Below are 25,738 nucleotides of genomic sequence, written 5' to 3'. Positions count from 1 at the left end.
TAAAGGCTACACTGGACCCCTCCATCCTGTTTCTCACAACTGCATACGAATCTGTGATTGTCTCAAATAAAAAGTTAAATTTTTTAATGTATATTTTTTTCTTTCGGGGCTTCTGGGTGAATGATTTGAAATTCCATGGACTGTCAGTTCAACGTATGATTAAGGTTACTTCATAATAACCTAATACGTGAGTTATTCAGATTTCTTAAAACTTGATATTCATTAATTAGAAATGGATTACTCTGGCTTTTAATTCTGAATTCTTCTAAGAAAGCTGTCTGCTGGGCAGGGTTTCACAGAGCTGTGAAGCTTCTGTTGTGCATGTAGGCACCATCTAATCATTGGAATCCCTGAGCTATGGAGAATACATTACACTGTTATCTTACCTGACTGTAATTTTCACTTTCTCCTAGTGGTGTTTTTGGTTTTGTTTTTCTTAAATTACTCTTAGTTTAGCCTCACAATGATTGAGTTTGTTGGGGTTGCTTGCTTAACTTGACATTGTATAGAAATTCCTATTTGTCTAAGCAGTATATCTAGCCTATAAACTTTCCAATAACTCGACTTGCACATATCTTTTGTGTTGCGGTTCAAAATGAGTCATCCTCGCCTGAACTGCTAAAACCAACATATACCCAATCCCAAAGAATTTGCTTAGACACTGACCCTTCACTGTTATCAGTGAGCTATCTTTCCACCAGAAAGTGGGAAGAGCTTGGGTGGATAGGCTGGGAGATCTTTTGCTCTACTAACCACTGATGGCAAAAGAAGTAATGAAGGCCTTGACCTTACATTCTCTGGCTTGACTACTAATTTTCCTAGCTGAGTTTAACAGCAAGAAGTCCAGATCAGGGCTGCTGGCAAATGCAGATATTATGCTATTGAATGAAACAAGACCCAGATACATTGAACACCAACTGCATAAATAGCAATGGTGATTGTTGTTATGAACGTTAATGATTCTGACTTATGTTAATGTCCCGGTGGAGGTTCTTCCTATTTCAGTCCAAGGATGCACTATTAAAAATACGTTTTCCTTTCCCACAGAACAAAGTGGGCTTTGTACACTTGCTGGTGCCATTTGTGGCAGAGAAGGACTTTCTTGGATTGCTTCGGAATGATAAAAAGCGTGTCTCTCATCCAAGAACTGAAATGATACCTTCAGGTGAGTCCGGAGTCCAAATCCTCAAAGGAGGGATTTAGGAAAGCATTTGAGAGGATCAGGTTTAAACCAAACAGTCCCTGCAGAAGAAATTCCATTCAAGTTCTTTCCTTAAAACAGGAAATTAAACAGAGTCATTATAAGGCAAACTCAAGAGAGCGGTAGCACCATCCCTCCCTACTGTTAGTTACATGAACTTCATTTTAGGTCATCTATGAATTGAAAACTTGATTTAAATTTGATCCTGGTAACCATAGCTCATTTCAAGTACAACAATCAGAATTCTAGGCAAAATGCGTCGTTTTCAAAACATGTAATATACCTGAAATATTACTCCTTGCATAATTATCAAGATTTAAGTCTCCTGGAGTATTATTTTAAGTAGTTCATTAAATTCATGGGCCTATTTCCAAAACCTGGAGCAGTTGAGAGGGCCAGATCATAGAACATGAATTCTTTCAAGACACTAGTAGAGTTAACGTATTTTATTAAAATTACTTGAGGCAAGCCAGAAAGCTGAGATGGTGAAGCAGGCATTGGTTGGCATACTTTCCAGATGTTTTTATTTTTAAGTTTCGTTAAGTGAGTATCAGCAGAATAGCCAATGCAAGACCGAAACCCCACCCGGTAAATAACTTGCAATTGCTTTCAACCAAGCCTTCTCTGCACAAGTGAACTGCATATTGTCCTTTAGGAACACAAGAAGAAAAACTTCACACACATCCTCTTCAGTGCTTAGCAGGGCAGGATGTTGGTGAACACTCTTCTTGAAGCATTTAATGGTGAATGCTTAAAATTAATCTGATTGTATTGGGATTCTTTTTTCTATGAGCCAAAATGAGGGATTTGGGGAAAACCATTCAACTCAATCGGTCTTCATTTGCTTTATTCTAACAGAGCAGAGAGTTAAAGTCCGAAAGGTGGGAGCCTGTTGGGAGACATAAAAGTGCCTGGCATATTTAAGGAAAAGCAAGGGGGTCCGCGTAAAGGAGTACAGAGTGGGTGGGGAGGCTGTAGGAGATGAGGTTGGCATAACAGGGCTGGACTGCATCAAGCTTTGCAGCCCAGTGGAAACACTTTGAGTTTTTTTGCTCTGAATAAGAAAAGGAACAATCAAAGGCTTTCCAGCAAATAGTGACAAGATCTGGAGGTGGAAGTAGAATCAACATCCCTGGAACCCCAGATCCCCAAATGGAAATCAGGGACTGTTGAGGAGAAGAGAGGGGAGCAGATGCTGGGGAGACAGCCAGCAATGTGTACAGCACACTCAGTTTTCCCACAGTGAATGATAGAAAGAAAATAAAACAAATCATGCTTTTGAAACCAGGAATACTCACACATGTGTAACATACACATACACAGAGAGGGAGAGAGAGAAAGAGAGAAAAATTTTGCGTCCCAAATACCTTTGTAGCCAAGACAAAGTGAAAAAAGTACAGAAACAAAAGAATTAAAAGTCACTGAAGTGCTTTGATCAAAACGATTTTTTTAAGATTAGGGTCACTTTGAAGAGTTCAGACTCCTCAAGAGTACATCTTCTTAGTTCCATCTGTCCAGTGTTTCAGGAAACAGTCTGTTTTGGCAGTTAACTTTGTCTATAATTCTTACATAAAATATGTTAAACATCTGTCCCTGATCAATTTAAATATCAGTGCCTTTATTGTGTCTAATGCGGGCCCATCAAAATATAACTTACAAGAGAAGATTTTTTTTTTTTCCCAGCCAGTCTTAACAACTGCTTCTTTGCAGCGTAATTGTTCTCTCAGGACTAAAAAGGAATCTTCTAAGTAAGACAGTTATTCAGTTCCTTTGTAGATAGGTATCATTAATATGGGGACCACATGGGATAAATTTGACCCCTTATTTAAATAAATGTCCACTCTTCTTTGTAGCTCATAGCTCGGGGCTAATTCTTTTTTGTCCACCACGGCAATCCTGAACCCATGCTCCGTGAAAGAATGAACTACCATCAGTACTAACGCACTGACCAATGTGGAATTTCCAGCCAGCCATGATTGTCATACTCCCCAAGGCGACCCCTTAGGAAAGGTTCTCTCTACTCATGACACCATAAATACTGCCCATTATTGAGACTCTACTGTGTGCCAGGTACTGAGCTGAGCTCTTCACATATAATAGTCCAGCTTCACCCCTTATAGCTGTGTGACCTTGGGTAATGTACTTAATCTTTCTGAGCCTCAGTTTCCTCATCCTCAGTAAAAATGGGGAGAACTTCACAGGTTTGCTGTAAGGATTAAATAAGTTAACGCATATAAAGTACTTAGAACATCATACGCACTAAACGTGTAGGCTTTGAATTATCTAATTTAATAATTCTCACAACAAAATTATAAGCTAATACCATCATGTTTCCTGTCTTATTGATTGAAGGTAAGAAGAGATAAATGAAAATAGCAATGATCATGAATAATACAAATAACTGGGCTATGCGGGTTGTATACATTATCACTAATGTTTACCACACCCTTATTCCCATTGGAAAACCAGCCTCAAGGAGGTTAAGATCACATGGTTGGATTGATGGAGCCAGAATTCAAAGCAAAGTCGTCTGATAGAAATATCTGTGCTCTTTCTGTTACACTAGGCTACCTCCTTCCTTCAGGAGTTCAGTCTACATGGTAGAAATCACTTCTCAATTAAATTTTCACGAAATTGGCCAGTGGGTTTTGAACAGCTTGTGTTCTTGAGTTGACCAAATCAGTAAGCTTGACGTCTTAAGATCATGATTTTTTAATTTCTTTACTTAAACGGTATCTTTTTTCTCAAGTGCTATGCTTTTTTCTATTTCTTCTCTTGGTTAAAAAGTTAAAGTGATTTTAATAGTGGTCTTTAAAAGCGTTTCTTGATATTAAAGCCTATCTCAGGCAATGACTTGGCCGGGGGAAGGTGGGTGTGTACTCACGTAGGTTGAACACAGGCAGGCCCTGCAACACCAGAGCCAATGTTTTCTTACTTAAGCAACAAGTTTCAAAGCAAAGGAATATTAATGCAGGCATGGGTTAGAACTGTGTTTCTTACAGTGAGGTTCAGGCATGATTCTGCATCAAATCCTCTTGGCTGGTAATTAGAAAAGGCGCAGATTGCTGGGCAGGACTGACTAAAGCCAGAGATGTGGAGGTCAGAGCCAGCCATCCACATTGTGAGAAGTTCACCTTGGCATCCACAGGCACAGTATAGGCTGGAACTTCTGCTTTACCTATATGACTTCTTCTGATCCTCATCATCTTTAGAACCAGACACAGAATGGAGATCTTTGCACATCAACAGTCAGACAACAGGAAATCTCTTACCACCAGTCAAGGAAGGGTTGAGAGCAGAGGATGGGAAATTATAGCCAGGAGAGACCAGGTCTCCGTCATGCTTTAATCCTCTGAAGCTCGGTTTATGTAAGAAATCCAAGCCTATAAGCTCAATGGCCCAGAAACCCCAAGATGCAGGTCTTTTCCCCCTTCCCATCCCACCTACTTAGTCACAAGATGGACAGGTTACAGTAGAGGAGAAAGCCTGGACCTCCTTTCAGCCTGCCTGTCGCTGTTCATACAACTTTAGGACACCATAAACTGCAGGTGACATTTGTATATCCTGTTCCTGATTAGAACCAAGCTGCCCAGTGAGACGGTAGGGATGGCAGAGGAAATACAAGTCACACTAATGGCCTAAAAATGGAGGACGTAGGAGGGGCTCTCTTTGGCTAAGCACTTTCTGTGCAGCATCTCATTTTATCTTCAGAACCTAAGAGGTATGTCCTCTTTTATCCCCATTTTGTAGATGAGGAAACAGAGGCACAGAGAGGTTGAGTGATTTAACCAGAGAATTCAGACAGTGGGATGGAAGCACGATACTGCATCCTCACTGTTCTGCTCGACAGCCTCAGAGCTGTGGCCCCACGTAGTCACAGGATTCCATATGGTAGTAGCCAATCAATTAATTCAGTCAGATACACATATAAGGAAAACAACAGAGAAGGGAGTATGTTATGGCCCACGTGCCTTTGATGTTGGAATATGGCTATGACTGGGTCTCAGTTGAAACTGATCAGCAGCAAGTGCAAACAGATCACAATCTGGTGGAGACGGATGATGTTTCCGTTGATAGGGATTCTAGCCTTTTTTTCCTGGGAGTGGGTCAAACCCAGCAAAGCCACAGCCCTCTTGCTCAGGGTCTGTGCTGTTAAAAGCAGCTGACATTTGTTGGGTAGTCACCATGCGCCAGGCACTGAGTGGGAACTTCCCATACCTTTCCTCATTTAACAATCAAAACAATCCCAGTACAGTGGTAACTTCTGTGACCCCATTTTCCAGATGAGACGAGTGAGGTATACAGTGGATCCAGGCTTCAAAGTGAGATCTGAGTGACCCCAGAGCCTGAAGTACCTGGCTGTATTAGTCAGGGTTTTCCAGAGAAACAGAACCACCGGGATGGATATAAATACATACGAGGAGATTTATTATAGGAATTGGCTCATGCAGTTGTGGAGGCTGAGAAGTCCCACCATCTGCGTCTACAACAGAGAATCCGGGAAGCTGGTGGTGTAATTCAGCCCGAGTTCAAAGGCCCACGAACCAGGGAAGCCAGTGGTGTAAGTTCCTGTCTTAGTCTGAATGCCCAAGAGCTAGGAGCACCCATGTCCAAGGGCAGAAGATGGATGTCCCAGCTCAAGCAAAAAGAGAGCCAGTTTGCCCTTCCTCTGGTTTTTTGTTCTATTCAGGCCTTCAGCGGATTGGATGATGTCCCGCCTGTAGTGGCGAGGGCCATCTTTACTCCATTTACAGATTCAAGCGCTCATCTCTTCCTGAGACACCCTCACAGACACACCCAGAAATAATGTTTTACCAGCTATCCAGGCATCCTTTAGCCCAGTCAAGTTGACAATTAAAAGTAACCATGAACCTAGTTGCAGGGCAGGAATAAAGATGTAGACATCGAGAATGGACTTGAGGACACGGGGTGGGAGGGGGAAGCTGGGGTGAAGTGAGAGTAGCATCGACATATATACACTACCGAATGTAAAATAGATAGCTGGTGGGAAGCAGCAGCGTAGCCCAGGGAGATCAGCTCAGTGCTTTGCGATGACCTAGAGGGGTGGGATAGGGAGGGTGGGAGGGAGGCTCAAGAGGGAGGGAATATGGGGACATATGTATGCATAGGGCTGATTCACTTTGGTGTACAACAGAAACTAACACAGTATTGTGAAGCAATTATACTCCAATAAAGATCTATTAAAAAAAAAAAAAAGTAACCATCACACCTGCTTTTCCAGCATGGAGTAGTTGAGGTAGAGATCAGTGGGAAGAAGCAGGAGACTGGAATTCCAGCTCTTACTTTGCTGTTTCCACACTTGGCAATTCTATGATAGTTTTTTGTCCCCATCTGGACTTCAGTCTCTCCCATTCCAAGCTAGAGATATTGCCCTGATTTTCTTACAAACCACCAATCACTCTTTCAAAGACCTGGAACTTATCATGATAAAAAACAAGTCTCCCTTTTTTTTTTTTTTCCTGAGAAACACAATTTTATAGGCATTCTCTTGTCATAGCAGACACATATGCAAAGTTTTAAGGACCTCAGTTGTAGTAGTCCTATAGAAATGGATTAGACGGTGATATCCAACTTTGTCTTGTAACTAGAATAAAATTCCCATGTTCTACCAAGAAACCTTCTCCCCACTCCTGGGGTGAGAACTGCTCCACATAATAATATTTTTAATTTTATCTCTCCTGACACTAAAATTTGACCAGCCTATTACTGTGTTTCTCAATGAAAGATCAAAGAGGATTGGGGGGAATAGCTTCTGTAATTTATACATCATGTTCCATGTATCTATTGCTGTTCAATACAAACAAAATCTCAGCTGATACGGACACTCAGAAGATAGAACATGTGTTGTAAGATGCTTAAAATATGCTGAGAAACAAGTGCACCCATGGTAATTAATAAAGCATATCATTGAGTAAAACAGGTAATTAGCCATGATTATGGAAATATAAACAGAACCTAATTAGAACTTTTTGCTACTAGCTCTTGGTCGCAGAGAGTAAACATTTGGCATATTGCTATCATGCCCCTATGCATAATTGCTCAGTTGATTTTGGCCTGGCTGACTGGGTCGTAGTCAAGATGTCCAAACAGTCGAGGGCAGTCACAGTGCTGAAGTTTTTGTATTCATTACCATTTCCACTGAGCCAAAGACAACATGAGTATGAATTGGAAGTGTTCTATGTTATCAAACCAAGCTTCTTATAAGAATTCCCTTCATCTGATTTCTGTGTTCCAGCAGTTTCCATAATTCCATAGAAACAACCCTTCATCCCACACTTTCCATTACTACAGGAATGGAAAAGAGGGTGAGTTCCTCAGCTGCAGTCTGCCTTCCACACCCATCAGTCACTCGGGATAGTGTTTCCAGTGACCACCATGTTGCCAAAGCCAGTAGATACATTTTCCTCCTTATCCGTCTTCTCTAGTAATTGTTACTCTGTTTACCACCCCCTCTGTTCTGTGATGCCCCTCTCTCCTGGTTTTCCTTCTGTCCTTGTGGTTACACCTTCACCATTTCCTTTGCCCACTTTCCTTCTTCTGCCCACTTGGAACCGGACTTCATTAGTAATCAGCCACACTTTCCCCCCATGAATAATCACTAGGAAATCTCATACCAGCGACAGTTATACTGAAGCTGTAGCTTCCTTTACATTCTTACTGGCAATGCCTTTGCCCCAGCTCTTGTCACTTGCCTCCTGCATTATTTCAATGCCTTCCTAATTTTTCTCCCTCCTCCCAATTTGACATCACCCCTTCAATTTGTTCTGTACCAGTATTTCTAAATTGCAAATCTGATCCCATTTGTTCTTTGTTCTCTGTCCTCCAGGCTTCTCTTTACAAAGTTATCTTGAGTACAGGCAATTAGGGTAGATATAACTCCTTGGGGCTAAGTGATTTCAGAGGCTGGGGCAATAGAGGTGAGCAGAGACTGCTGTCGCAAACATAGGCTTGCTTCTTGGGGAAAAGCCATGAAGGAAGGAGGACTCTCCCAGGATCTCCCAGGATCTCCCAGGAGCAGGAGTTTTGCCCTGAACTGTGGTTGCCAGAATGCATTCTGATCATTAATAAACTGCTTTCTTTTCAAGTTTCATTCTGGCTTAAGGACAGTATATGGACAAGCATTACAAGTAGAGAGAATCAGTAATCCCCTGACTCAGGGATACTCAGGAAGTCTCTGGTCTATATTTTCATTTCCCCACCAGCCTGTCATAGTGCCTGCTTCATTAAAATTTGGTTAATATGACATAAAACCCAAGGTAGCAGAAATCTAGATAGGAGTTTAATTCTGTCTTACATAAACAACATCCAAAGGTAAGCTGCCCAGGACTGCTGGGATGCTCCCTGGTCCTCAGACACAGGCTTCTTCCAGCTTCCTGCTCCATCACCATCAACACACTACTTCCACCACCTGACCTCATGATGCAACCTGACTGCTTGAGCCCCAGCCTTCGTGTCTGTGTTCCAGCCAATAGGAAAGGACATAAAAGTTCAGACTACCTTCCATTAAGGACACTTTTAAGAAGTTGCACAGACAACTCTCTTTGGATACCATTGGTCAAAGCTCAGTGTCATGGCCACCATAGCTACAAGAGAGACTGGCAGATGTAATCTTTCTTTAGGGCAGTCATGGTCTCAGCTAATGAATAGGTATTCCATTATTAAGGAAAGGACAAATTCACTTATGGGAAAACTATCAATTTTTGCTGCAACATCTGAAAGCCCTTTGTTGGAGATGCAGACCTTTTGTTCTGAAAGATTTTCAGCAACAGACCCAACTCTGTCTGTTAGGTACCATCTTGATTCCTCAGCAGGCATTGGTTTATCATTTCCCTTCCAATATGACATCAAGATCAAGGGGATGTTAAGACCAGAGCAAAGGTTACCACTAGGAGACAGAGGGGTTCAAAAACCAGAAGGAATAAGACATCAAATAAATGCCATCCACTTAACACTGGCTTGTCCAAAAAGTGCCTTCAGTTTTTAAATAAAAATAAAAGACACATTTTAAATTTTCACCAAGAACTTTATTGAACAACGTATTCACCATTTTGTTCCACTACCTTCTGCCATTTTTCAGGCAACTTCATAACTCTTATCTTCCCAAAACTTTTTATCTTTTTGAGCAAAGAATGTTCCAGGTGCCTTTTACAGTCTTCCAGGGAATTGAAAATTTTTCCATGGAGAGAATTTTCTAAAGACTGAAATAAATGGAAATCCGAAGGTGCAATGTCTGATGAATATGGGGGACAAATCAGAACTTCCCAGCCAAGCTGTAACAATTTTTGCCTGGTCATCAAAGAAACATGTGGTCTTACATTATCCTGATGAAAGACTATGCGTTTTCTGTTGACTAATTCTTTTATTTTATTATTATTATTTTTTTGCGGTATGCAGGCCTCTCACTGTTGTGGCCTCTCCCGTTGCGGAGCACAGGCTCCGGATGCGCAGGCTCAGCAGCCATGGCTCACGGGCCCAGCCGCTCCGCAGCATGTGAGATCTTCCCGGACCGGGGCACAAACCCGTGTCCTCTGCATCGGCAGGCGGACTCTCAACCACTGTCTTTCTCTTTGTGGCTTACTTCATGTAGTGTGATAATCTCTAGTTGCATCCATGTTGCTACAAATGGCATTATTTCGTTCTTTTTTATGGCTGAGTAGTATTCCATTGTGTATATAGACCATATATCTTCTTTATCCATTCATCTGTAGATAGACATTTAGGTTGTTTCCATATCTTGGCTACTGTGAATAGTGGTGCTATGAACATAGGAGAGTATTTATCTTTTTGAATTATAGTTTTGTGTGGATATATGCCCAGAAGTGGGATTGCTGGATCATATGGTGGCTCTATTTTTAGTTTTCTGAGGAACCTCCATGCTGTTTTCCATAGTGGCTGTACCAACTTACATTCCCACCAACAGTGTAGGAGGGTTCCCTTTTCTCCACATCCTCTCCAGCATTTGTTATTTGTAGCATTTTTAATGATGGCCATTCTCAGCAGTGTGAGGTGGTACCTCATTGTAGTTTTGATTTGCATTTCTCTAATAATTAGTGATGTTGCGCATCTTTTCATGTGCCTGTTGGCCATTTGTATTTCTTCTTGGAGAATGTCTATTTGGGTCTCGTGCCCATTTTTCGATTGGATTGTTTGTTTTGTTGTTGTTGAGTTGTATGAGCTATTTATATATTTTGGAAATTAAGCCCTTGTCTGTTGCATCATTTGCAAATATTTTCTCCCATTCTGTAGGTTTTCTTTCTGGTTTTTTTGATGGTTTCCTTTGCTATGCAAAAGCTTATAAGTTTGATTAGGTCCCATTTATTTATTTTTATTTTTATTTCTATTACCTTGGGAGACTGACCTAAGAAAACATTGGTACAATTTATGTCAGAAAATGTTTTGCCTATGATCTCCTCTAGGTGTCATGTCTTATGTTTAAGTCTTTTAGCCATTTTGAGTTTATTCTTGTGTATGGTGAGAGGGTGTGTTCTAACTTCATTGATTTACGTGTGGCTGTCCAGCTTTCCCAACACCACTCGCTGAGGAGACTGTCTTTTCCACATTGTATATTCTTGCCTCCTTTGTTAAAGATTAATTGACCATAGGCGCCTGGGTTTATTTCTGGGTTCTCTGTTCTGTTCCATTGATCCATATGTCTGTTTTTGTGCCAGTACCATGCTGTTTTGACTACTGTAGCTTTGTAGTATTGTCTGAAGTCTGGGAGGGTTATGCCTCCTGCTTTGCTCTTTTTCCTCAGGATTGCTTTAGTAATTCCAGGTCTTTTATGGTTCTACATAAATTTTAGGATTATTTGTTCTAGTTCTGTGAAAAATATCATGGATAATTTGATAGGGATCACATTAAATCTGTAGATTGCTTTGGGTAGTATGACCATTTTAACAATATTAATTCTCAGGAAAACTTTCTTGAACTAAATGAGTGAATGACCCAAACGGATTTGATAAATTTTGCAGAAAACGATTAAGAACATCATTGTAGAGAGTTTGTGAAAGTCCTCAGTCAAGTTTGGGGGAAAGTAGTGAAATGAGCAGGAGAGTTTGGGGGGTGGGGCGTGGCAGTGGGAGAAAGAGCTGATTAGCATATTTGATGCTGGCAAATATTTGGCAAAATAGTGATTATTTTTCAAACAACCTTGGGAATTGGACATTTTTTGTTGTTTTTGAATTGGGGGTTTTTAAGTTCTTATTTGGTGCTTTATAAATTATGATGGGATAAAAATGTAAACTGGAATTGATTGAATTACATGGACTCTTATGATACACATGAAGAATTGAAAGACCCATGAGCTCTTGGCAACTTCCCCCAAGACAGATTGTTTTTCCCTTGAATTAAGCAGATCTAAATGTTTGTAAAATTCTCAAGAAAATATGGTGACCACATGAATAAAGTCAGTAACAGCTTTCTTTTTATAGGTTGTGCCACTCTGTTAACGAGGTATTTATAGTATCAGTACCATCATTCCAGATTCGTCACAGAACATTTAATATCCACCTGGACATTGCATCATGTAACCATTGGAATGTGTACATACTTCTCACCAGCATTACCAATAGCTCATACTGGACCGATACCATGTAATTCTCTTTGTCATCAGATGTACTTTTTTTCTCTCTCATGTACACCTCATCCCAACTTTATATTAGCCTACTGTGCCTTACTAATCATTATAACAAAGAGAGAATCTCAATTAACGATTCAGGTATGCAAGGAATAGAATTTAATTTTTTTAGATATTGCCTTAATTACTATTTCAAATCTCCTTTCCACAGGGATAGAAGTAACTTACTCTCCACCAGTTTAGGGTCTTCCCTCTTTCCCCAGGGTTGCTGCTAAATTCTAAGGATGAGAATGATACAGTGTTAAGGCCATGAGAGGAAGTTCGTCTGCTCCCCACTTTCCTCCTGTCCATGTAGCAGGTGCTCTGGGTGCCTCCTCCATAACTTCCAGGCTTCTCTAGGAAGAGCAGTTCAGTTAGTGAAGGGCAATCCTCCTGAGAAGGATGCAATGTGAACTTTCAACAGCTTGATGAGAGCAGTAGCCAGAGAAGAGAACTTGTGCAAAGCACCTAGGGGCCCCTCAGGCTAACAGTCTGTTAAGGTCACTGCTGTGTCGGCCCCTGTTCCTACCTGTAAAGCTTCTTCTGATGTGTAGCTTTCCTGTGTCTGTACCACTTCGAGGTGCGGGGGAATTCTTCTGGACTGTGGTGAACCTAATGGGGTTGCCAAGACCCAGTTTGCTGGGGCGACCGTACGGTCATCTCTTTTCTAGAATCTTGCTGCCATAACAGAACTCTGTCTGGCAAAGCTGGGGACCCTTGCCTTTTGGTCCCGAAACCCTATCTGGGGAAAGTGTCCTCCCCTCTCCAGGGGGCAGGCTAGAGAGTTAGAGGTCATCCAGGTCAAAGAAATGAACCTGCATCTTAGCTTTCATGGCATGCCTTTGACCTTTCTCACGCAGGCCTGGAATTCTTTCTAATTTCAGGAGCAAAAAAACTTGCTCTACCTGAATACATTTTCTCCTGAATTTTTTCTCTGTACCATGAGGCTTTTCTACTCCGTCATTGTCTTGGCCAGTGCTGTTCAACAGAAATATAATTTGAGTTGCATATGTAATTTTCTAGTAGCTATATTTTTTAAAGGAAATGGGTAGAATTAATATTAAGACTATATTTTACTTAACCCAATAAAATATTATCATTTCAACATGTAATCAGTTTTAAAAATTAGTGATGAAGTATTTTACATCCCTTTTTTTGTACTAAGTCTTTGACATCCAAAGTGTAGTGTGTACCTACAGCACACAGCCTGGCCACATTTCAGGCACTCGGTAGCCACTTAAGGCCAATGGCTGCCATATTGGTCAACACAAGTTTATGCCATGAGTGTTCCTTGCTATTCCTTCATTGTCTGACTTTTGGAATGCAAATTCCAGAAACACCACCTTTTTATCTGCTTTTCTCCTAGTCCATTTATTCCCTGAGGCAGTGAACCCAGAATAGACAACTTCCCAAATGGGAAACATGGTTAGGGGATAAAAGGAAACACTTGGAGAGGGATGTGGGAACAAAGATTAGTAATTCATAGATGTTACCCTGCCATTGTTTATTGATAAATTATGCATGATTTATTTATAATAAACATAGCATTTAGTATTTATTATATTTTACTATATTTTATTATTACATTAATATAATACATATCGCTATATGTTAACTAATAAACGTTTATTATAAATGCTGTCCTACTATTGTATATTGAGTGCCTACTGTGTGCACTTCATAAACCTTATTTCTAGTACTTTCAACAACCCTACACAGAAGGTATATTCAAATTTATCAACTGAAGACACCGGCTTATAGTTGTTAAGTAACTTGCTTATGGTCAGGGTTCACAGAGCCAGGATTTCAAACCCAAATCATTCTGGGGGCCCCCAAATCCTTTGCCCCTTCCACTGAGCCATACCAACTTCTTTCTCTTCTTGCTTGAGCTAGTATTGTTTGTTTCTCCTCGTACATCATGGCTTTATCAGAGCATGTAGGAAAGACTGCCCTTTGCCCCTTCATAACTTGGGTTGAATTAGCTCTCAGAGTCAACCGACAGAGGAGGCCAGCGAGGCCATGGAGCGGCTCTTGGAGGGGCTGGTCCAACCAGTGATTGACCTGGCCTTTGCTGCCATCTCAGGGTGGGGCCAGTGCCAGTTCTCATGTCAAGAGAACCTTTATTTCTGATAAATGGCGGTGGTTGGGATTGAAAAATTCATGCCCAGCCTTTGGCAGTGAGCTACAGGTTCACTCCCTCAAACTGACTGCCTGCAGTTCACAGGGACAATTGGATGTGAGTACTGGGTTCTCAGCCATCACTTGGGGCACAGTAGAGACCTGACTTGGGGTATTAATCCTGGCTTAATCTTTTCTATAATAATTTTCATTCTGTATGTGAAGACAGCTCTTTCTTTCTATTCTGCTGTGTGCTACACAGATCTAATTTTATTATTTCCTTTTGTAGAGAGTGCAGTCCAAGTTCAAAGGGCTGCTTGAATTACCTACCTCAGTTTTGTTTGACTCTTAGGTTGGTTCCCGGCATTTGGATTTGATTTTCTCCTTCTTATCAACAATCCTGGGTTAGATCACTTTTGCACTTACCTACGACTATATAAATGATTATTTATACATCTGTCTTACTCATTTTTAACAACTTAAGGGAAGAGATCTTGTCTTATCAACTTTGTTTTCCTCTTTTCAGTACATTCATATAATATTTACTTGTCAAGTACCTCCCAGGGACAACCCACAGAAGATACAAAGAAGGACACAATTTGGTCCTTACTCCAAGGAGCTTAGAGCAGTGTTTCTAAAAATAGAATGGTAATCAATTTTATAGGAAAAAGAGATTCCTTGGGCAAATAAATTTGAAAAACACGGTGTTACACTAACCCCACCTCCACCCCTGAACGCTGCAGAACTTCTCAGAGCCTTTAATATGCCGAAGTGTACCATGAATCCCCACAAGGGAGGAGATTGATTCATATTTAGTGTTTCCTGAAATGTTGTGACCATGGAGCTATTTTATGTGGTGTAATCTCATGGGACAAGTATTTTGTGAAACATGCTTTAGGGGATGGTGGCTTAGAGGCTAGGAGAGGGGAGAGACATGGAAAAGTAGTTGAAAAAATGTCAGCTAACAATTATGGAGTTCTTACTCTGGACCAAGCTCAATGCAGATGCTGAGAAGAGGGAACCCTCCTGAGGGAGGCAAAGAAGATATCCTGAGGAGGGGGCTCTTAAGCTGCCGATTGAAAGATTGGACAAAGAGTTATGTAGAGATCTTTAAGGATATTTGTTGAGAGAAATGAGTAAAAAAGATAGATCTACCTTCAATTGATATACACTATAATTAGACATTTTAGTGAGTTTTTTGTTGCTGTTGTTTATATGTTAAGGATCCAATTTGTAAATAACTCAGTGGAATTGTGTTAGGCTGAATAATGGCCCCCAAGATGTCCATGTCCTAATTCCCGGGACCTATGTTATCTTATATGGCAAAAGGGACTTTGCAGGTGTGGTTAAGTTAAGGATCTTGGGATGGGGAGATTGGCCTGGATTATCTAGGTCAGCCCAGTGTAACCAGTGTAAGAGGGAGGCAGGAGATCAGAGAGACAAAAGACAATGTGACCCTAAAAGCAGGGGCAGATTTTAGTGAGGCTGTACCACTGGCTTTGAAGATGGAGGAAGGAGGACGGACACCAAGGGTGCAGGCAGTCTCAAGCTGCAGAGGACAAGGAAGTAAATTCTCCTCTGGAGCCTCCAGAAGGAACACAGTCCTGGGGACCTCTTTTAGACTTCTGACCTCCAGCACAGGAAGATAGTAAACTGGTGGTGTTTTTTCGCCACCACGTTCATGGTGTTTTGCTACAGCAGTTGCGTAGCAACAGCAAACTAAGGCAGGAATATATTTTTTCTTTGTTTTTAGAACCACACTCTTAAAAATAATTGGCACCTCCAAACATAGCTTTTGTTTGTGTGGGTTAGAGCTACCGATATTTGCCATATTAGAAATTCAAACTAAGATTGTGTGAAATAATGATTGCTGTACTTAAAATAGCAATAATGAGCTTAGGACATGTTAACCAAAAATGCATACTTTTATGAAAAATAACTGTATTTTCCAAGAAAAATTAGAACAGTGGAATTATTTTATATTTTTGCAATTTTTTAAAATGACCAGCTTAAAGGAAGACAGGTGGGTTCTCCTAACTGCTTCTGCATCCAGTCTATGATAGTATCACATGTCGTATAGCCTCTGGAGAACTCCACTGTATACTCATGAGAGAATAAGAATGAAAGGGCAAATATATCTTAGTGTCATCAGGATTTTGACCTCACAGACCCCCAGCAAGACTCTTCAGGGGTCTCCAGACCATGCTGTGAATATGCCTGATACAGAGGGGTTCTGTGATCCAGGCTCCCTGTGCTAGGTGGGCAGTCTGACTTAATCCCCACAACAGCTCTATATGGTAGATACTAATATTAACCCATTTTACAGGTGAGGATGCTGAGATTTGGAAAAGGTCAATAACTTGTCTCAAGCTCCATAGTGGTAGAGCCAGAATTCAAACCCAGGTAGCCTGACTCCACAGCCTGCGATGTTCCCTACACCTCTCCCCTGTCCCCAGCTATCCTGCCCTGTTGTCAGTAGGTATCATTAACCCACATGCATAGGGTTCCCTCCTTTCTGCCTTTTCCTCTTCCAGATTAGACCACATGCCAAGCACTTCGGCCCTCCCATCACATTTTAACCTGGATATCCACTTTTAAACTATTAACAAATTGTAGGATCAGAAAGCTGGAAGGCAATTCAACATCCTCCCCCCTCATTGTACCTATGGAGAGACTGTGGCCCAGAGGATAAATGTCACTTGCACGTGATCGCATGACACAGGTAGTGATTGGCAGAACCAGAATCGGAACTCAACTGTCCTGACTGTTGAATAGTGATTCTTCCACGATACTGTGTTACACTGGATCCCATAATTCAAACAAGGATTTTTAAATATAATAGAAAAATAGCAACTGTCCTCACATAGCATTTCTATGCTCTGTCAATGTCTCTCAAGGAATGGTTGAAATTGTGAAGGTCTTGAGGTCAAGAAATGAAGGAGACACCTTTGATCTCTTGCAGGGGTGATGTCCAACTCCATTACAAAAGTGACCTCACCGCGGAAAGCCACTTAACAAATATTTATGGGATGAATAAGTAAATGAATCATGCCATCTCCTCATGCCACCTCTGCCTGTTTTTGTAAAGTCCCTTCTGCAGAAACGTGGATGATTTTCACCTCCACTGATCAAGGCCAGCTAGGAGTTTCTCACAGGCGAAGAGAGCCATTGGGATGCCAGGCAGGAAAGCAGCTTCCTGATTTGCCTTTTGTTTCCCTTTCAAATTCCTGCTCAAGACCAAGGCCTATACCCTCCCTGCCAGAAAAGAGGGAGGGGAACTTTTTTTTTTTTTATAAGGAGAAGAAAAAGAATAAGAAGATAAAGTGCCTTTGTAATAGCTCTGTTTTATCTACGGCTTCCTCTGGAAGCCACCCATCCCTTCCCTTTAGATTGTAATAACTGGACCCTTTTTTAGTTTTTCTTATCAAGGGGGAAGTAAGAAAAGAATTGCCTTTTCAAAGCCTTCAGAAGTCATCAGACTGCATCTCTGGAAGGGGGGAAATGTTCAGACATTCAGGGAGTCAGGCCCAAGGAAGGTTTCCTCCTAGTTACGGCACACCTGCTCCCCAGGAAGGCTCTGAGTCCTGTGTCTGGGGACGGGGGGTTCACTGATTCAGCTGTTTGCTTTGGGAAAATAGCTTACACTGTAAATACTCCAAGGTATTGTGCCTGGTGTACAAAAATCTTGGTTCCAGAGCAAATACATAAATCTGACCCTGACAGGGGGGAGCTTAGTGGGCCACATGTTCGAAAATGTTCAGTGTTTTCTTTATAAAAGTAGATTGCCTTGGCCTGTGGACTTAGGGGATCCTATTTGCTTTTATCATTTCAAATCCACAGGCTCTCAGAAGAATTGAAAGCAAGCAGGTTACACCAGGTGCTTTGAGGACAATGAAAAAACGGCTGCGGAACCTAAAAAGCATTAGTCATTTGGGGAATTTCTTCCTCTTTTTCAAACGAGACATGGTGGAATTAGATGCTCAGAGCAGTTATTACTATTTAGCTGGACCAGGTGGTTTCTTGGTCAGTATCTGTAATGGACCAAGTTCAGTGGGTGTTGTCAAAAATCTGGTTTGTTTCATGAAAAAGGAGATAGCCAAGCAGATGGCCAGAGTTCTCCCCAACCCCTCCACCAAAAAAAAAAAAAAAAAAATCAGTGAAGTTGTCGAATTCTAATAAAACCTCTCTCACCAGCTTTTCCACATTTGTAGTCACAATCTTCATTGGAGATGCAGGTGAAAGTAAGCCTTCTTGGTCCGAAGAAAGAGTCCAAAGCAAAATTAGTGCTGAAATCAGTCAACCCTAAACCAAGGACCCAACAAATTACTCAAAACATTTGCTATTCTGACAGTTTGGTTCATTATAGCCACCTCCCTTTGTTACTTTAATTTCTTCCCCCTCCAAAAAGAATGGTGGAAATTTATGGCTAGGAGAAATAACTGATTACTGCTGGCAAGTTAACTGAAGGGGCCAACTGTTCCAGACGGCAAGAATCACAAGGCTGGGGAGCCATTCACCAGGAAAGACTGATGTGCCAAAGGGCAGAGCCATGGTCCCTCCATTGTGTGATGAAGAGTTTCGTGTTTGGTTCCAAATTCCTAAAGGCAGCCTGGTGTGCAACAGGCTGAGGCATGGGGAGAGCATGAGGAAGCAGGGTATACGCTTCACACGCAAGCTCAGGGTCAGCCTCCAGGAGACAAAGGTTTCCTGTTCACTTTTGTTAGAGTGGTCGAGACCTTTTGCGCAATTGTCAAGACAGGACAAGCCAAATGGCTGTTTTGCCATTTTCACATGAAATCTGAATGACCCCAGGCCTCATTAGACTTTAGGAATGAGGTCACAGAGACCCCTGGGCCACCCACACACATGCCCCAAAGTGTTTCTAGGGAGCCCAGGGGGGGCTCCCATGTGCTTAAGCCAACTTTAACGGGACGCTGCTGCTACAGGCAACTGCTGTTGCATTGCCAGAATGTTTCAGCCATCTCCCAACAGATAATAGAATCTGAGCCACCACTGTCTCACGGTTCCAGACGCTATCATCGATGTATATGAGGCCAAGGCAGAGATGGGTTCCACGCGGAAGTGGGAGAATGTTCTGTCTCACATTTTGCCACGTCAATACCATATGTGACCACGTTCCCAGACCCCGCTTGAAAACAACTGCAACTTTTCCATGTAGTACTCCTCAAGGCTTAGAATCCTCATGGGACTCGGGAACAGACCCTGCCTTGCTTTGATTGTCCCCCTCCTGCTCACAAAACTTCCTTCTTAGTGAATGCTTTTGCTGACAGAGTCTATCCATTCATCAAATGATACACCAGGAAGACCCTGACCTCTAAGTCAATAAAACCCAACCAGACCTTGAACCTCAATGAAGATCAATGCATTACACACGGTAGATCCAAGCAAGAGCTCAACTAAACGGGGTCCAATTTGTATGGGTGGCCCTCTCCCTGACTTTCTCCGTTATTACTGAACCAGTCGTTTGACACGTTTATCGTAGGTGTTACTAAGAATGAGAAAGTCATAGAATAAGAAAGTGTTGTTAGGAGGGAGCCACGAGATGATCTGGTCCAGCCAACTGCGGGAAGGAGAAACCTCAAACCTTATGTCTTCTGCGTGGTCGTAGTAACAATAGCAACTGTAATCACTAACAGGCATCGATTGTTTTAGAATTTATGAAGCATTTTACATACATTATTCCATTTAAGTAATAAACTGAACCCAATCCTCTGGACCCCAAGTTGTTAAATAGCAGTGAAATGAAACTTTCTGTTTCTAAGTAGGGAAGCTTTAAAAAAATCTTAATAAAAATAGCTCCAAAAGCAATTTGAACATCAAAGAGCTTTTTATGAAACAGCATTTTGAAGAGTTAAGTGTAAATGAATCAGAAACATATGGATTAGATTTTCTTTAAAATAAACAAGGGTTTAAAAATTAAGAGGCAAAGTAGTTTGAAAACACATCTGACTTAATCCGAAGTGTCTGACCACAGAAAGGGACTAGGGCTTTGTAAACCAAGGAAGTGAAAAATGATAATCTTGTTACTGTAGTTCTTGTCCTAGATTCTAGCCAGAGAAAAACTCTATAAACCTTAACTCCTAAATGAGTGGAGACCTATACATTATTTTGAAATTTCCCTTTAAGTTATGAAATTATTGTATTAATACCAGATGACTACAATCATGAATTAAGCTATCCACAGATTGATAATGCCATAGAGCTTCTGTTTTTCTTACATGATTTTAACTCTTCTATGGGATTGCTTTTAGGAACAGTATGCTCAGTTTTCAAAGACTTTTTCCAAGTTTATTTCTCTCTCTCTCTCTCTCTCTCTCTCTCTCTCTTTCTCTCTTTCTCTCTCTCAACATGCAAATATTTATTTTGAGACATCTCGTTATTTTTTTCCTTCCAAGCTTAGTAGGCAGTCCACAGAGTATGAAATTTTTCTTTCCAATTTATTCATCAAAAGTTTTGATTGTTGACTGAGTCAGATATTTTAAGATATGCAACTTTAAAAATCTACCTGGTTTGGGGAGCCATAGTTGTTTTCCAATTATATAAGAATCCTGGGTTCAAGCCAGTAACCAAAGCTGACAGCGTTTTGGTTTGCACAGACGATTTCCTCTTGTCCTGAGAAATTTTTGCCTAACAGTCCTTTATTTACCTTTAGTGGACATTGTAGCCTGGCATGTTTTGCAAATATTCCTTATCTTAAGAGATCAATTTTCCTCTCTCCAGCAGCAAACCTCAGGTTTCAGCTGCAAAGATTCTTTTCCCCTCCTCTGGTGGTGAGATCCTCAAAGCAGTTACTCCTTTTGGTCAAGCCCTAGCTGCCACGCAATAAGTACTGCTTGGCAGAGTCACAGACAGTACTTAACAGATTTCTAGGAAAAGTTTTAGGCAATGTCTGGGTGTCTTCAGTGAAATTGGGTTGAGACAGGGCGTTTCATAGTACCAATTATCCTCTGCCCATCCGTGTCATCCATCCTTAACTGGGTTCCAGAAACCAGAGCGGCCTGAGGCAACTTGTCAAAATTTGTCTTCAGCATTCTTTCAGCTTCTCATATGTTATTATTGCCCACACAGACTTGGGGCTTTCATGGGTTAGACTGGAAAACTTTGTACTTGAAGTCGCACAGACATGGGTTCAAGAACCATATTTACGAATCTGTGGTGGATTCAGTAAAATTTTGCTCCGTAAAACGTGGCATTTTTAAATTTTCCAAGTCATTCCTCTTTATCTTGAGTGTACTGGATTTAAGATGTTCTGTCATCTTGGATTCGCCTGGACGGTCCCTATTTTGGGTGCTATATATTTGAATGTCACCTTTGTTGCATTCAGAAGGGGCTGTATTCTTGTCTTAGGACTTGACCTTCATCTGTACAGACATGCCGAGCCTTTCTCCCCCATGCCTACATCTTTGCCCTCATGCTTCGTCTCCCCCTCACTGGTCTTAATCCCTGCTATCAAAAAGCCTACCCATCCTTCAGGCCCACCTTTCCCAGAATCTCTTCCATGAAGTGCTTGCTCAGAAGTGATGTCTTCCTCCCTTCAATTCCTGTGCCCCAGCCGTCCTCTCCCCACACGGTGCCACTGATTGTCAAGACTTGGTCTACATCCATCTGATCTCCTCTTCTCATCCTGCTGTGTCCAGTATAAGAGCCACCAGCCATGTGCAGCATCTTCATTTTAAGTAATTAAACTTAATACAATTTAAAATTCAGTTCCTTGGTTATAGTGGCCACATTTCAATGCTCAAGACCCACATGTGACTGGGAGCTATCCCATCTGACAGTGCAGTTAGGGAACATTTCCATCACTCCAGAAAGTTCTATTGAACCACACCATTCTAGACTCTATAAGAAGTAGGGCAGCATCTTTCTGCTGTCTGCTGCAAACACTCCCCCATGATCTGCTATCCCTGCCACAGTGCCTGGCACGTGAGGTTGACAGCTGCCAACTTCCTGTCTTCCATGGGGCCAATTCCGGACATTTTACAGAGCAGTGACAGTAAAATCTTATCATTTTAAGTGTCCCGTACTATACTGAGCACTTGATAAGGTAGGTGTTAGTAGTTTCATTTTACAACTGAAAGAATTAAGTGAAGTGATCTGCTCAGGTCATGGGGGCAGTAGGTGATGAAGCCAGGATTTGAACCCTGGCCTTTCTGACTCTAGTGCCTTTGGGATTAACCACCATGCTCTGGAACAGGATTTCTCAACCTCAGCAGTATTGACAATACTAACTATTTGGGGTCAGATAATTCTTTGTTGTGGTGCTGTCCTGAGCATTGTAGGATGTTTAGCAGTATCCCTGGCCTCTACCCGTTAGATGCCAGTAGTATAACCCACCTACCACCCACCCCCATTGTGACAACCGTATATATCTCCAGACACTGCCAAACGTCCCCCTGGGGGCGACTTCATCCCCCATTCAGACCCAGTTAATGTTGGTCATATAGGTGAAGAGATGCCTCTCAAAATGCTGACTTCTTGCTTTCAGGAAGTGAGAAGGAAGTTGACACCTCTTCTCTAGAGAAACCAAAAAAATCATTATTTTAATCTTCTGTGTAGTCCACCAGGCCAACTCCCCATCTGGGAAATGTTCTGCGCTGCTTCCTTTCATGTTCAGGAGAGATAGAGCCTTGGGTCACTGACAGCCCAGATGCTCTGCAGCGCCCCATGACTCTCGGTAACACCCACGGACCCTGTTCCACAAGGCTGGCCAGCCAGCTTTTCCTTGAGAACACCTGGTTTAGGCAAACAGTCTCTTGGCAAACAGCACCTCTGTGGGAGGGGGGCAGAGTGGGGTTGAAGAGACGTGGGAAGAGAGAAGAAAGATCTAATATCTGGCAGACCTCACATGAGAGAAAACTGTTCTGAGTTTCTGAGAGGATGCAGGACCTAGCCGATGGCTCTAAAACCAGAAGAAGAGAAAACAAGCTGCCTGGGAATGAGATTTCAGTCTTTATAAGAAATCACAACATGAATAAGACAAATAAGATGTTTTAAAAAGCCACAGGATCTTCTTCCTAAGACCGCTGTGTGCCTGCTGCAGATTCAGCCCTGTCACAACACCCGACTTTCCCGGCTTCTCCTTTGTTTGGTTGTGTCCTAAGTATGGTGACTGCAAACACCCACTAAGAAAGGCATTTGTTTTTCGGAGGTTATATCTAAGGCAGCAGGTCCCTACTAGTCCTGTGAGAAATGCCACAGATAAGAAGTGGGTCCTACAAGCTGGAGAAATGCTGACTTCTCTTTTCGCCTTTCTGGGGTTCCCAACGTACACTAGCGTATAGAGGCTCTGAGAAGGTCTGCAGCAAAGAAATGTAGATCGCAAGCAAAGAAACCTTCTCTGGCTAACTCAAGCAAAAGGGGATCATACCTACCCTACAAGCCCTTAGGAAGAAGCGAGACAGGAGAGACAGCTGGTCTGAAAGCATTTTTAAACGTTGAGGGTAGAAGTACAAATATCTGGTAGAACTCAATAAGGCTGCTTTCTACAAGGAAGCAAGAAAACTGAATTATGGAACCATTTAGTTCACAACAAACTTCCCAGGCTCAAAATTTTAAAGAAAAGATTTCTCTCCAGGAGCATGTAAAGCTTTATTCTTTCAAAAAATTATCTGTTTGAAGAGTTTTATTTTAGGTTCAGAATTTCAAATGTTCTCCGCATCTCTTTCTTAGGCGTCCAACTCCTGACTCTAATTAAGGATATTGTACTCAGCTCTTAATGAGCAGTAAAATCCAGAGCATAAGCAGTTATAGTTTATGAATAATGATCATCGTTAGGCTAAAGCGTTAAAGGCAGAACCTGTCCTGGAGCTGTTTCCTCCTCTTCCCTCCCCGCTTCCTAGCTCTCTATCAAGATTTCCAGGAGAGACGTCGTGGGGAGGGGCAGGGGGTAGTGTCAGAGAGGCTACCTGCCTCACCCAGGTCACAGGGCTGGTAGATGGCAAAGCCATCTGCCCTGGTGTACCAGAAAGTCTTCACTGTTACCCATGCCACCTCTCAATATAATGGCAGTAGTCACAGCAACAACAAGAACTAAAGTAGCTTAGTGCCAAACCTCATTACAAGTGCTTTTTCGACAACCATTATTAACATTTGATACACATCACTCCAGACATCTTCCTAGGTGCTTATACTGGTAAAAGAATGGATGGGGACCTCCCTGGTGGTCCAGTGGTAAAGAATCCGCCTTACACAAACAAAGAAACAACCAGACATGATGCCTCCCCTGACAGAATAACAACATACCACCTATAAAGTATTCTTGCCACAAAATCTAATCGGAATCTGTTCAAGTCTCTGGCTCCAACTATCAATCTGCAAGAAGTATAGAGGGCAGAAGAATATGTTAAAGACACCATGGGGACATAACCAGCAAAATCCAGACTGTGAAAAGCCCTACAAAATAAATGACCCAGTTTCTTCAAATAAATTCCAAGGAAATTGAAAAAACAGTTGGAAAGGGAAACCTATAGATTAAAAGAGATAAGTGATATAACCATTGGACTTCATTGACCTTACTTAGATGTGAATTTTTAGAAAGTGTAAAATAAATAATTTTTGTAAAACAAACCAATTAAACATTTGGGGAAATGTGAACATTGACTGGATGTCTGATGATATTAAAGAATAACGGAGTTTTTTTTTAAAAAAAAAGAATCTGTCTTACAATGCAGGGGACGGGGGTTCGATCCTTGGTCAGGGAGCTAAGATCCCGCATGCCGCGGGGCAACTAAGCCCACACACCACAACTACCGAGCTCGTGCACCTCAACCAGAGAGCCTTCGTGACGCAAACTACAGAGCCCACGTGCTCTGGAACCCACGTGCCACAACTACAGAGCCCAAGTGCCCTGGAGCCTGCGTGCCACAACTAGAGAGAGAAAACCCACACACCACAACTAGAGAGAAGCCCGCACCCCGCGACGGAAGATCCCGCATGCCTGAACGAGGACCCGATGCAGCCAAAAATAAATAAATAAATAAATAATCTTAAAAAAAAAAAAGAATGGATGAATGGATGGATAGATGGACACTGTATCAGTCACCTATGGCTGCATAACAAATAACCACACAATAGCAGTGGTATTCAAAAATAAGCATTTATTTCTCATTCAGGCTTCTGTGGGTTAGCTGGGGAAGTTCTTCAACAGCCTGCAGGTCTTTCTGTTGACATTGCTTCTTATGTTTCGTTTTGGTGCCCAGACTGGAGGGACTGTGTCTACAGGGTATGTTTGTCTCATAGTAATGGCAGAAGTACAAAAGAGTCATGCCAAACCGTGCAGACACGTTTCAGGCCTTTGCCTGTATTACTCTACTAACCTCCCATTGGGCAAAGCAAGTCCTATGGCCAAATCCAAAATCAAGGATCAGGCAAGCACACTTTACTTTCCCTGAGACCAAGGCAAAGGTATGGACATATAACTCTCTTTATAGGGGAGTGAATAATCAGGACCAGTAATTTCAATCTATCACATATGGATGGATGGAGAGACAGTCTGATCATCTGGTAGAATTATACAAAAATATAACTATTCAATTCTATTTTTAAATGAAAGCACTAGGGCTTCCCTGGTGGCTCAGTGGTTGAGAATCTGCCTGCCAATGCAGGGGACATGGGTTTGAGCCCTGGTCTGGGAAGATCCCACATGCCACGGAGCAACTAGGCCTGTGAGCCACAACTACTGAGCCTGTGCATCTGGAGCCTGTGCTCCGCAACAAGAGAGGCCGCGATAGTGAGAGGCCCATGCACTGCGATGAAGAGTGGCC

At 41.9% G+C, this 25,738-nt stretch overlaps 1 long non-coding RNA gene across 1 annotated transcript in view; it reads left to right on the top strand.

Annotated features, from left to right (window-relative positions):
• Positions 1-25,738, top strand: part of LOC137233130 (uncharacterized) — a 286,294-nt gene that overhangs the window by 250,655 nt on the left and 9,901 nt on the right. Inside the window, exon 4 of the long non-coding RNA XR_010947308.1 lies at positions 1,048-1,165. This is a non-coding gene — a long non-coding RNA (uncharacterized lncRNA). The remainder of the gene's footprint in view (positions 1-1,047; positions 1,166-25,738) is intronic.

This window comes from Pseudorca crassidens, chromosome 10 (genome assembly GCF_039906515.1).
Source record: "Pseudorca crassidens isolate mPseCra1 chromosome 10, mPseCra1.hap1, whole genome shotgun sequence".
In the NCBI taxonomy this organism is placed as follows: Eukaryota; Metazoa; Chordata; class Mammalia; order Artiodactyla; family Delphinidae; genus Pseudorca; species Pseudorca crassidens.
Note: the sequence above shows the minus strand (reverse complement) of the source record. Positions and strands in the feature narration are given on the sequence as shown.